The sequence below is a fragment of the Zalophus californianus genome, chromosome 9 (genome assembly GCF_009762305.2).
Source record: "Zalophus californianus isolate mZalCal1 chromosome 9, mZalCal1.pri.v2, whole genome shotgun sequence".
NCBI classification, from domain to species: domain Eukaryota; kingdom Metazoa; phylum Chordata; class Mammalia; order Carnivora; family Otariidae; genus Zalophus; species Zalophus californianus.
The window spans coordinates 111,694,904-111,708,065 of NC_045603.1; the positions used below are offsets into that span (position 1 = coordinate 111,694,904).

The 13,162-nt window shown below is 41.2% G+C and overlaps 1 protein-coding gene across 1 annotated transcript in view; it reads left to right on the forward strand.

Moving 5' to 3' along the window:
• Positions 1-5,660: 5,660 nt before the first annotated feature.
• ZNF438 (zinc finger protein 438) overlaps positions 5,661-13,162 on the forward strand; it is a 177,442-nt gene continuing 169,940 nt past the window's right edge. Inside the window, exon 1 of the mRNA XM_027595564.2 lies at positions 5,661-5,784. The gene's annotated coding sequence lies outside the window, so the exon portion shown is untranslated. The remainder of the gene's footprint in view (positions 5,785-13,162) is intronic.

The following is a 13,162-nucleotide window of genomic DNA, read 5'->3' on the forward strand; positions in this document are numbered from 1 at the left end:
AAAATATTACTTTGATTTGGCCTCAGTATAACTGCTTTAATTGGTTAAAAATTGTGTGAACCCAACATAAAGGGTAAATAATAAATGACAATTTGTCAAGTGGAGAAGAGACATGCTGAATTAATTGCCCAGCGGGACTGTCACATAGAACAGATAGAACTTAACTAGGACAAAACTCAGAGGAAGTTGTGACTTTGTTTTCCCAGGCCAATGAGGTCTTGGGGATAACCACAAATTTTGGTGACAACAGTCTATGACTTTTATCCTAGATTGCACCTACCTGTTACTCTGTCAGGGAGATGACATTCCTCCTTCAACTGATTTTGAGAAGTCTGTCAAATGTTTTTTATGTGCCATGAGCTACATTAGGTGCTAAGGACACAAAGTTGAGTAAATTCCTCTCTGTCTTCAAAGAATTCACAGCTTATTGGGGGAGAAAGAAGCATAAAAAATGGAATACAACACATTGTTTGCTATTAAATGGAAGATGCCATCAACTATAAGATGCACCATTAGTTTTTGTACCTCTAAGAAAAAATTGTTGTCAAGATTAAAGGTTTCATGGAGAGTACTCAACTTTAGATCTAAGCAAGTGCTCAGTTAATGTTGGCAATTATTAGCAGAAGTAATTAATGATAGAACTTGAACTTGAAGAAAGAGTAGGTCTTTTCTAAGAGATAAGGGAGAAAATAGATTCCAGGGAGGAAGAACAGAATACACAAAGACCCCGAGGCCTGTTTCTGGAACATTCTGCCTGCTGGTTGTGCTGTAGTAGGTGAGGTTTTTTCCTTGAGGAATTGTAAATCTTTTATTTTTATTTTTTTTAAAGATTTTATTTATTTATTTGACAGAGAGAGACACAGCGAGAGAGGGAACACAAGCAGGGGGAGTGGGAGAGGGAGAAGCAGGCTTCCCGCCAAGCAGGGAGCTCGATGTGGGACTCGATCCCAGGACCCTGGGATCATGACCTGAGCCGAAGGCAGACGCTTAACGACTGAGACATCCAGGCGCCCTTTTTTTCTTTTTTTTAAAGATTTAATTTATTTATTTGACAGATAGAGACACAGCGAGAGAGGGAACACAAGCAGGGGGAACGGGAGAGGGAGAAGCAGGCTTCCCGACAAGCCGGGAGCCCGATGTGGGGCTTGATCCCAGGTCCCTGGGACCATGACCTGAGTCAAAGGCAGACGCCTAACGACTGAGCCACCCAGGTGCCCCTGTAAATCTTTTTGACACTCTCTTCTTTCTCCTGCATCTTCCTCCCCTGTCCTCCAATCCCAACACACACACACACACACACACACACACACACACACACACACACACACACACACAGAGGCAGCTTGATTTTTTTCAACTTTATACTCAAAAGCATGCACCTGGCCCTGTACTCAATCATGAACTTGGCTCCAGAGAGCAATGACACTAGTTACTTGTCTTCCATTTCCCTCCTCATTCCCCCATTCCACCCTCTTGTTGGGGGAAGCCTTTGTCCAACATCTTTTGTTTAAGAGGATTAATGGCCAGCTCCCAGTGCCGGTCAGTTTCTTTCAGGGAACTTCATGCAAATAAGGCTCCAGGTGGCCTGCCCTGATTTCCCAGAGTTCCCCCAGGGTAACACTCTATAGACATTCATTACAAATAACATTTATTGAGCCTACTAAAGGCTCAGAGAAGTTACTGGCCTTGCACAAAACTACCCAGTTAGTAACAGAGCTGACCCTGTTCAGTGTTTTGCTATGATATGCTACATCGCCATTCCAAATGTTTTTTCTCCTTAAGGATTTTTCTTCTCAGTATTATTTCTATTAATACAGTGCCCCCTTTTTAGAAAACAACTAGCATCTTGAGTAAGAAACCTAGCCTGTCTTTAAATTTGAGTTCATCTGTCCATTCATTCCTCCCTCCACGCGTAGTTCCCACGTACCAACTTAGGGTATTCAGCTACAAGTAGAGGATTTGAGGTTGAACAAGACCAACATTGTCCCTACTCTCACAGAGCTTACAGTCTAGCAGAGAAGGAAATTAAAATGCTTTTTAAGGCCAAGAGCAAAGGTAGCTTAGGGAAAGCTTCTCAGAGGGAGTTCCTGCTAAGAAGAGACCAAAAGGATGGGGAGAATGAGCTAAATAAAGGGATGGGGGGGAAAGAGCTGATAAAATGACATATGAAATACTTTGCAAGCTCTGTGCCAGCAGATCTGTGAAAGATTACGTGGTTTTAAATCACACATCCCTCCATAGCTCTCCAATCTTTGTCTCGGGTCTTCCTTCCACCAAGCTCCTTATCTCTGCTCCCTTCTCAGAACGATCTCTCTTTAATTCTGTGTAACTCTTGGCTTATGGATGCTTATTATATTGTTAAGTTATTAGTACACTTTTGTGCTTGTGCTGGAGACAGGAGTCTTTCTGGATGCAAAAATGACCTGATTATTTGTCTTGATTGCCTGGAAAGAGCTCTCAGACCAGATCCTGGAGCTGAGACAGATGCAAGGGGGTTACTGAGTGGGATTTGGTTTCTCTTGGTCTTGATTCTGAAGGAAGAAATATGCGTAGAAGTCAGGCAAGGGGCGGTTGTAATAGTGTGTTTCACACTTTTTTGATTGAGACCCATAATAAGAACTGCATTAGCATAGCAACATTTGTGTGTGTATTCTGAAACAACAGTTTCCCCAAATTTATGCTTTGGGAAAAATTACCCTTATTACATGTGATACAATCTGCTTTTTAATATTTTGGATTCTGATTAGTGTTTCTCAGGGTGGCAATCTGTTAATGGTTACAAAATCAACTCAGTGGGTTATGATGAGCACCTTAAACAATGAAATAGGAGTGTCCACGCAAAGACAGGCTGCAGAATAGTGATGAAGATACCCATGGTATCAGTCTTTTGGAGCTAGAATTTATATACCGTGGACTGAGTCTCTGTTTCTTTCTTTCTTTTCTTTTTTTTTTAATATTTTATTTATTTATTTGAAAGAGAGACAGCAAGAGCGAGAGAGGTAACACAAGCAGGGGGAGTGGGAGAGGGAGAAGCAGGCTTCCCACCAAACAGGGAGCCCGATGCGGGGCTCGATCCCAGGATCCTGGGATCATGACCTGAGCCGAAGGCAGACGCTTAACGACTGAGCCACCCAGGCGCCCCTGAGTCTCTGTTTCTTATATTGTTATATGAAACTTCATACAGGTCAATGGTTATGACTGTGGATTCTGGAGTATGGATTCAAATCTTGACTTTGCTACGTAGAGGCTGCATGATGTGAGATACTTAGCTTTGGGCACCCTGCTTGTCTTGCGAATCAAATGGAGACAATGGCAGCATTTATCTCATATCCAGTTGCAAGGATTAAGGAGATAATGCAGGGTTGGGTACGTATACGCACCCGGTAAATAGTAGCCATTTTATTTCCGTCTTTTGTTTTTCCCTAGTAGTAGAGTGAAGTTTTTCTCAGTTTGCAGTGTAGGACCAAGGGAAGAGTTCTGAGGTAGAGTGCTCTGGGGGCTAGCTTGCTTAGGGACAGCAGATATCAAAGTGAAAGAACCACCAGTGGAAACTGAAAACCCAAGGGCCAGAGTGGAGGCCCTTAGTCCCTCTGGTGCTAACCATTGAATGTCTGGGGTTTTATTTTCTTAAAGTAAGAAGTTCTTCTTAGAGTTCCTCTCTCTAATATCAACACACTTTTGACCCTAGCTCCTGGCTACTTATTTAGATCAGATTCCAGTTTGTCACAGGAACTTGACTGAATCTGAATGTGTAGATCCCCTCAAATTTTTACTTAACATTCCCTGAAGTTCCTCTTTGTTTGGGTACCCTTTCTGCTTGTCAATCTTTTCTTGGCCACATTACTTCTCCCCTACATCTGGTAATATAGGAAGTGTTTGTTTTTGTTTTAAACCTTGGGGTAGCAAGGGAAAAAAATACTGAATAATAAGATGGGGGGAAAAAAGAAGGCATCTTGTCAAACCATCTTATAGAGGCAAATGTATTCTATGTTAAGAACATTTAATGAATTTGATGTATACTTCTTAACCATTTCCACTCCAAAAAATGAGAGATGACATTTACTTGTGAAACACTCCCACAGGTATATCTGGAATTTCAAAAGAGAATTCTAACTTTTGGCATGATAATACATAAAACATTTTATAAGTATGTGAACAATGTGAACAACAAAAAATTCAAAGTTTTCTTAAAATTGTTGTTTTGCAAAGAAAAATATAAATATCATTATTTTAAAAATATGTAGCACTTTTAAAAAGTGCTAATTTTTCTATAACTCTGCTCTACAGAAAAATACTTTACTCTTACAATTATTTATGCATTCTTACATCATTTGATAATAATTAAGATCTTGTATAAAATTATATTAACATAAATGTACGAATATTATCCAAATCAGAAAATTTTCAGAACTTTTAAGATTTTTCCTGAATAACACACATATTTATTTTTAACCAGCTAGCTGTCAAGAGCTAAAGACTAATATTCTCCTGTAATCATTCTTTCCTATGAAAATACTACAGTATTTTCAATGAGAGTGTAAACAAACCATTGTTTCAGGTTTTATTTATACTGGAGATGCCCGGCAAAATCCCATGCCTGATCTAGCCATTTGTCGTGATTCCAAATACATTTTTAAAAGAGATCTTTGCTATCTTCAATATTTCCTCCTTAAGGTCTATTTCCAAGGCCTGTTTCTCCTATTAATTTTCCCCCAAGACTGATTTGTGTGAGCCACTTTTAACCAAAACGTTTTATCATTTTTCCTGCTTCTGAGAGTAATGTAGGACTCCTATAAGCCAGAAATAAAATGTTAATATATTGGTGTTAGTTCTTCGAGCCTTCATTTTCCCTTCTACTGGGCCATCTTTTAAAACCAGAACTCGTCATTTTTAAGAGCCTAAAGAAGAGCAGAAGGAAGGGCAGAGACCCAGGGCACAGGAAGGTATCATCACGTGAGTGGGAGGTGGTGGAAAGTTCATACTAGCCAAGAAGTGTACATATTTGTTTACACAGACCACTGTTTGTTAAATTTAATAGAGGTGAACCATAGCCTGTAAGTAACTTCACTGAGCCCAAACGGGAAATCCAGTAGGAAGGAGACACCAAAACCTCCTAGGTGGCGCCGGGACAGGGCGGGGCAGGCGGGCGCCCGCGAGAGCCCGGAGCGGGAGCCGGAAGGGCGGCCTCGAGGGGACGGGTCTAGCCGGCGTGGGCGGGGCCGAGCCGAGGCAGGTCCGGTTGGGGCGGAGCCAAGGGCGGGGCCGGATGGGAGCGGGGACCCGTAAAACTGACTCCTCCCGCCCGAGTGCTCGCAGGCACCTGATGGGGAGCAAAAGGTTGTTTCCACACGTGGAGAACTTTTAATGAACACGTGAGGGAAGGGAGGCAATGTCCGCGGAAAATCTACCTCACAACGCTGGCGTCCGACTCCAAGCCCCTGGGCGACAGCTTGTTTGCTGTGCTCCCGGGGAGAGGGGGCGGTGAGGGCGGGGGTGTGTGTCTACGCCCCCTTCCATTGGTGCCCCCCGCCCCGGCCTCAGGCTTCCAGCTTAGCTCTCTCAAGCAGCCCCCGCCCTAGAAGGTGGCCACGCAGGCTGTGTGCGCCTGCGCCTAGCGCCCCACGGCGGGGGGAGGGGCCTCCGAGGAAAGGGGCGTCTCTCCAGCCGTCGCGCACGGGGGCGGTGCCGTGGGGGCGGTGCGGCCGGGCGCCCAGCGGCCTGACCTCCCCGAACGCCGGGTCCCGTGACGTCACCTCTCCGTGACGCGCACGCTGTAGGAAAACTGTAAGTTTCTGAGGATTCCTGCAGCTCCCTGGGCCTGCGGTGCTCGTCCTGCCGCTCGCATTCCCGGTGTCGGTGGTGGCTGCGGGCGTTTGATTCTTGGGCGATCGGGGAGCCGCTGAACGTGGTGAAGGGACAGGTCCCCGCCCAGAGCGGGAGAGCGCCCTCTGGGGCGGGCGGGACCGGGAGTGCGAGGAGGCGAGGCCGCGCCCCGCGGGACAGGCCCGCACTTCTCCCCTCGGGCCGAGAGGTTTCTAGGGGCCGGCGAGCGAGGACAGGGAAGGAACCGGGAAGGTCCAAATGGGAGCGACCCCCTTTTTTCCCTTCCCTGATGAAGGGGCTTAACTTCCCCCTCAGCCCTGGAGTTTGACATGTGAAGTCTGGAATGGAGGGTTTCTTCAGAGACTCCACATCTAGGCTTCCTTTGGGATCCTGCAAGTGACCAGATCGCTGAGGACAAGTTGTAAAGATAACCACCTGCTGCCTCAGTTTCCTTTTTGTGTAAAATGGAGGTGAAGCAGCCTCTGGCCTACTTGTCATTCGCACAGAACCGGGAACATTGTGAGAACATGGGAGGTAACACAAGCATGTAAACTTGCTAGGTAAAAGCTTAAAAAAAACAATCGTTATCCTGAGAATGGGGTGGCCAATGGCCATTTAACCAAGGTCTTATAGGTAGGGACCTTTTTCAACAGTTCTGCCTCCTCAGGCCCCTCGTACTCATCCCCCATCTGATCATGGACAACACTTGAGTCTGATGGGCGATCTGAACGGTTGTCACTGAACTTAGTGGAACAGGGATCGAGAAATGTCTGGTGCTCTTATCACAATGTTCTTGACAATTATGAAGTCCCCTTGGCTGGGTTTTTCAGAGAAAGATTTTATCATGTTGGAACTAGTACGTTATACTCAACACGGATACACTTGAGTTTTAGGGGTTATTGCTGTGTGGACTTGGACTATCCCATCGTCATATCTGACTTTGAATGTTTTGGTTTGCCAAGGGTTAGCACCTTATTGAGGCGTTAGTACTATAACACTTCTCAAGTTTAGAGATAAGTATTTGTTAGGAACTTTGAAGGGAAAGCTGTTGTACACATCTCAGGGAGTATTCATTCCAGAGATTGAGAGATCACATTTCTGTAAATTCAGTTTATCCTCCTTTGAGAAGCCTTAGAATCAGAAAGCAGGGGTGCTAGTTTTGGTTCTACCAATTAATAGCTTTGGGTCCAAAGACAGGTCACCCAAATTTGGGATTTTCTTTTTCTGTCTAAAATGCGAGATGATGGTGTATTTGCTGTTGCTTTTTCAGGGGTCAAATGAGATCACAAGTGTAAGAATGAAAGGCTAAGTATGGTCTTGTTATTAAGAAATTCCCGTAGGTCCCCTAGCCTGGATAAGTGGTATGTTTATTCGGAAGTCAGATTCTGAGTCAGAACTAGAAATAGAGCAGCAGACAAGATAGTCCCCAACCTGGTGGAGCTCATTTTCCAGTGAACAGGCTACAAAGATTAAGTACATAATATTATTTCAGATAGTGATTAAATACAGTGAGGTAAAGGAAGATAAGGGAATGACAGTGGGGGAACAGGGTAGGTTGTTTTAGCTATGGTCCGTTAAAGGAAGGCCTTCCAAAAAGGGTGACAGCTGAATCGATTGAAGTGAGAGGACGAGCCTGAGGTAAAAACATTTCAGGCAAGGATCATAAGAGCAGGAAGCACTTACATGGAGCTTAGTCTATGTGAGGCAGTCTTCTAAACACTAAATTTTTACATTTTACTTATTAAGTACTAATACCTCCATTTTTATAGAAGAAACACACACAGGAAGCTTTGCTCAAGGTTGTACAGCTAAAATGTGATAGAGCCAGTATCTGAATTTGGGCAGTCTGGCTTCAGAGTCCACGCTCCAGATGACAATCCTGTACAACAGGAGCTACAAAAGAGCATTAGTCTGAGGGGGAAGCTAGCCTGAGTTGGCCAAGGCGTAGCAAGGTGAGTATTTGATCACAGCAAGGGAGGGAGAAAGTGGTGGCAGATAATGTTGGAGGACCAGGCCAGATTATGGGGGCTCTGGCAAAGTAATGTTATTCTAGGTGTGGTAGAAAAACCACTGGAAGGTTTATATCAAGGAAATAGCATTTGATTTTACTTTTATTGGTTGGAAAATTAACTGTAAGGTCATTGGGGGGGTATCAAAAATGGGGAGGTAGGAGGCTGTGTCTCTACTCTGGAGGAGCGATGCTGGTGTCTTGGCTTTGGGGAAGTAGTTGCAGAGATGATAGTAAGTGGTCGAGTTCATGATATATTTTTGAGGGTAGAGCTACTGGTGTGGATTTAACTAACCTGGAGTGTGAGGAAAAAGAAAAAGAAAAGTCACGACTTCTTAGGTTTTAGGCTGGGAGAACAGTAGCGCTATTGACTGAGCAGGTTGGAAGGGGTTTGGTGAGAAAATCACGAATTCTGTTTTGGACAAGTTTTAGATGCCTTGTAGACATAGTAACAGTAATACTAGAGCTAGTGGTAGTAGTAAGCACTTTGTAGGCATAAACTGTACTAGGCAGGGTTTTAAGCACTTTTATATGTATTAATTAATTTAATCCTTACAACAGTTGTATGTGCTAGGGTCATAGTCCCCATTTTGCAAATGAGAAGACAGAGGCACAGAAAGGTTAAATGGTTAAAAGGTTAAACTTGCCTAAAATCACCCAGCTTGCGAGTGATGGAGCCAGGATTCAAAACCCAGCAGTCTGGCTTCAGAGTCCATACAATCAATGTTTGTAACTACCTGTAAGTCAGCTTGTTGAATAGGCAGTTGGATATATGAATTTGGAACTCAAGGCAATGGTCAGAGCTGGAGACTCACATTTATATTTCTGAAGAGAAAGCCTGCTTTTGTTCCTCATCTAAGCCTTGGTTGGCAGTGGAGGAAAAGAACATAGGCAGGCAGTTAGGCTGTGCTGACTGGACTTTAATTACTTTGATTCAGTTCATACAGCCAATATCCAATATCCCCCTTCCATGAAGTTCTGTGAAGGTGAGGTCTGTACCTTTTTTACTTCTCTGGCTCTAGTTCCTAATCCAGGGCCTGCCATGTAGTAGCTATTAGGAATGACTTTATATGTGGGACTTTGATTAAGTTTTGGGAGTTCAGAGATGAATAAAACATAGCACTCTCGTTGGAGGAGCAGTTTGAGGAAAAACCTGTGGGAATAAAATCAGAGTAGACCAAATGCATAAATGCATGCTGATCATTTCATTCTGGCCTCTGCAGTCCCCTCTACCCCATATACTTGAGGGATGGGGCATGAAGGGGTCGAAAGAGCAAAAGAATGCCTAAGCAATTGCACAGTGAATTTGAGGCTCCCCAAGAGTCCTCTTCAAGAAAAGAATTAGTCATAATCTTGCATATTTTACTGTATTTGCATTAGCTTTATTTGGCAATGATATAATTTTTACCAAATGAAATAAATTCTAATATTTTAGTATCATTGTGGAGTGATGAGTTTTTCCAGTTCTATTACCTCAGTGTTGACAGGACTTACTAGTGAAATAAGGGAGTTGGCTTGAAATGTTGCAGCTTGCATAATACAGGGTGATGGAGGGGCTGCGTGAGGTATTTAGGCAGGTTTCCACTGCATTAAGTGTATCACGCCAAAGTTCCACATATTGGAGTAAGTTTCAGTTTCTCTGCTGATAATCTCTTTAACATTGAGATACATTTTTTTGTCATAGAAAGGGGATCTGGTGGTATATGTCATAGGTGGCGTTATAGATTACATCTCCTATCTGGAGCATTGTAGAACGTGGAAACTAGAACAATATGCACAAAAATGTGTATCTTATTTCTGTAAGATCTTTTTAGGGGTATACTCTTAACGTGAATGCATTTGTCACAATTTTATTACTTCCTAATGTGAGCATTTCAAGTTTGAACCATTAAAAAATTTTATAAAATTACACCATTGTAGATTCTGTGATTAATTTCAGAGTTTTTTCTTACAATATATAAAATTATATCTTGTTTAGCTTTTTTAGCTTTTAGTGGGATAGTTGATATGAATAATCAAGTCCACCATCACTCTAAATGGGAACCCTCCACAAATACAAATGTAGAAATGTGCCATTTCATTTTGCAGTTCACAAAACCTTAAATCTTCTACCATGGCTTCCCTAAATGTAATGGGGTTGAAATGATTAGTATTTCTTTATCCCACAGGTGCAGCTAGCTTTCCCAGGAATATCAGATATGCATATATGGTATAAAGTATCTTAAAGGGGCTGCTGATTGCTCAGGCTTTGTCATTTTTTAAGTTCAGGCTTATTGAGGGCAGGTTGATGGTGGTTTAATTGTGCTAGAAAGCTCCCAGCAGGGCAGGCATAATGGTAAGTCTTCCTGTTTGAAGACAGGAGCCCCTCTTTCTAACACTGACCATCCTAGATAACTTATAAAATCCAGATTCTTTTAAAAATCTATGTTTACATGAGCAAATTTAGAAACTACTAGTTAAGAATACAAATATAAGTATATGGGAATTGTCTCTTACAGAAAATTATGTGTGTGTCTAGCCACTGATAACATGTAGTGGGCACTAAATATTTTTTAACGTTTAAACTTCTTGTAGTTTCTGTTAGTCTGTTCTGTTATTACCTTCAGCTCATATATGTGTGTGTGTATATACATGTTATATATATATAGTGTATATATAGATATATCTACACTGTTCTGTTATTACCTTCAACTCATATATGTGTGTGTGTATATATGTGTGTGTGTATATATAATGTATATATGTAATGTATATACATACACACACATAGTGTATTCATAGTGTTTTTGCAGTAATAGCTGAATACTACTAATTTGTGTACTTTTGCTTTAGCATTGTAATGTTTGAATATATTTAAATGTAAGCAGTTAAGTGTCACTTAAAGTTGATTCATTTGATAACATGGTTACTTAGAAATTAAGATCTTGAGGCTTGATATTTTCCCCACATAAATAATAATGACTATTAATTAGTAAAGCTGGGTGGAGACTAAGCTTTAGTGACAGATTAACCAAATTGTTATCCCAAAAGAACATGCAAGAAAAAAGTTCTTAGAGAGGTTTAAGCAAAAACAACATGGTGATGAAAGGAATAATTTAACCATAACTCCCTACCATAGCTGTAATTCTTAAATATTACTATCCTATAGACAGCATTCTTTTCTTTGGTCCTTATCACTCAAAAGTGCTAGCTTGAAGTTACATTCTACATAAATGTGATATAAATACTGTAATATATGGAATATGGAACTATTGATTTACCTCAGTGGATCTCCACTGGGGATGATTTTGTTCCTTCCCCCAAGTCACTCTGGAGACACTTGGGAAATGTCTAGAGACATTTTTGGTTATCACAACTATGTATGAGGGCATTGTACCTGTCATGTACTTGGTGGAGACCAGGAATGTTCTTAAATATCCTACAAGGCACAGGGCAACCCCAAAAATAAAAAATTATTAAGTTCAAAATGTCAGTACTGCTGATATTGAGAAACCTTGCAATATGTAACTTTTTTCTTTATTACTTACTATTTTTTTTTTTTTTGATGCTTTAGAGGTTGAGGCAGTAGTTGTAAGTGGTAAACTCCTGACTTGAACAAAAGATTGTGTTGAACTGCTTTTAGTTTGTTGGAGAGCTGAGCCAATTTGGTTCATTTATTGCAAGGAAAATATTTTTTTGTAGCTAATAGCCTTGAATATTTTTGGTTGCCAATATGTCTAGTGTTTTTGGTTTGTATTTAGCTATGAATTTTTTTTCTTAGTAAAATTAATTTAATTTAGGCATTATACAATCCTGGGTTGTAACAGGTTTGCTAGAATGAATCTCCTTCATATATTGAATTAACTATCTCACAGTTATGCAGTTGTTTATATATTTCAGAAATCCTTTCACATTAACTTTTATATATGATTTTCATGAACACCCCATGAAATGTGTAGGGCATGCATTATCCTCACTACTTGCCAGATGAGGAAACAGACTTAGATCAAATGATGTGCTGTATATATTATAGCAAGTTAGGGACAAAAGCAAATCTAGGACTCTCAGAGGTTTTGATGCTTAGGACATTTTTAAAGTTACTGGTTGTCTCATTTGATCTTCCTGACTGTCTTATGAAAACTGGGAACTTACTGAAGGTCACCCAACTCATAATGGAGTTTTGACTATTTTCACTGACCTATTCTGCCTCTCCAGATATTCTCTAACAAATAAGTTTGACAGTTTCTGGATAAATTCACCAAATCCATGCTTAACCTAGCTAAGTAGGTCTCTTGACACTGTAAGGGAGGAAAAAGTCTCCATCATCTTTGGGTCTCAGTCTGGGCCTAAGCATTAAACTGATACAAGGCAGATTAGCAGTAGAAAAACATACAAACTTTATTAAACTTGTACGGGGGAACCTTCAATGAAGACACGAAGAAGTAACCAGAATAGGAAGCTTTTATACATTTTAGACAAACAATAAATTTGTGAAGAATTGACAAGACCCAGAGGGGTCTGGGCTAGGGGTGGTAAATGGTGAAGAAGTAACAGGGGAGAGAAGGATTAGCTTAATAAGATTTGTTTGTACACGTTTCTCAGCTCCTAGTTCCCTGTCTCTGGTGGTAAGAATGTCTGCCTTCCTCCTGGTACAAGGGAGGATATCTTTCACATGGGAGTTTTATCTTTTAATTTCAGGACAAAAAAAGGAGAGTCAGAGTGTCCTTGCACCTGCTGTTACTTAAGTACCTTTGATTCAAAATAATCAAAATGCCAAAATGGCATATTTGGGGGTGACATTCTGGTTTCCTACACGTAGTCAGATGTTCATGTTGTCACTTGAGTCAGTTGGTAATTCAGTGTTTGTCATCCTACTGTGACTTGAGTGGAATCTTCACTGAGTTTTGATAAAGCATAAGGTAGTGCTACTTGCTATGTAGAGTTTATTTTTTGAGCACACTTACGTGCAAAAGCAGTGTGAAGAGATGGCTCTCAGCTGTATTTGAATATACTTGGGTGAGGCAACCTACTTGGCAGGATTCACTTTGCCATTCTGAAAGAGGGATTTAGATTTGGAATAGGACTTCCATTCATTCTAATTTTTAAATTAGAAACCATATTATTTGAGGCTCTCTTTCAAAAAGAACATCTACTCAAATATTTGATGAGTTATTATTTTGTTTGAAGATTATTTGATGAGATTCAGTTCTTGATGTGAGTTTCAGTAATTGGAAAAAAAATTTTAATACCCAGAAGTGGGATTGCTGGGGCATATGGTAGTTTTAGTTTTCTTTTTTTGAGGGATCTCCACACTCTTTTCCACAGGACTGCATCAGTTTACATTCCCAGCAA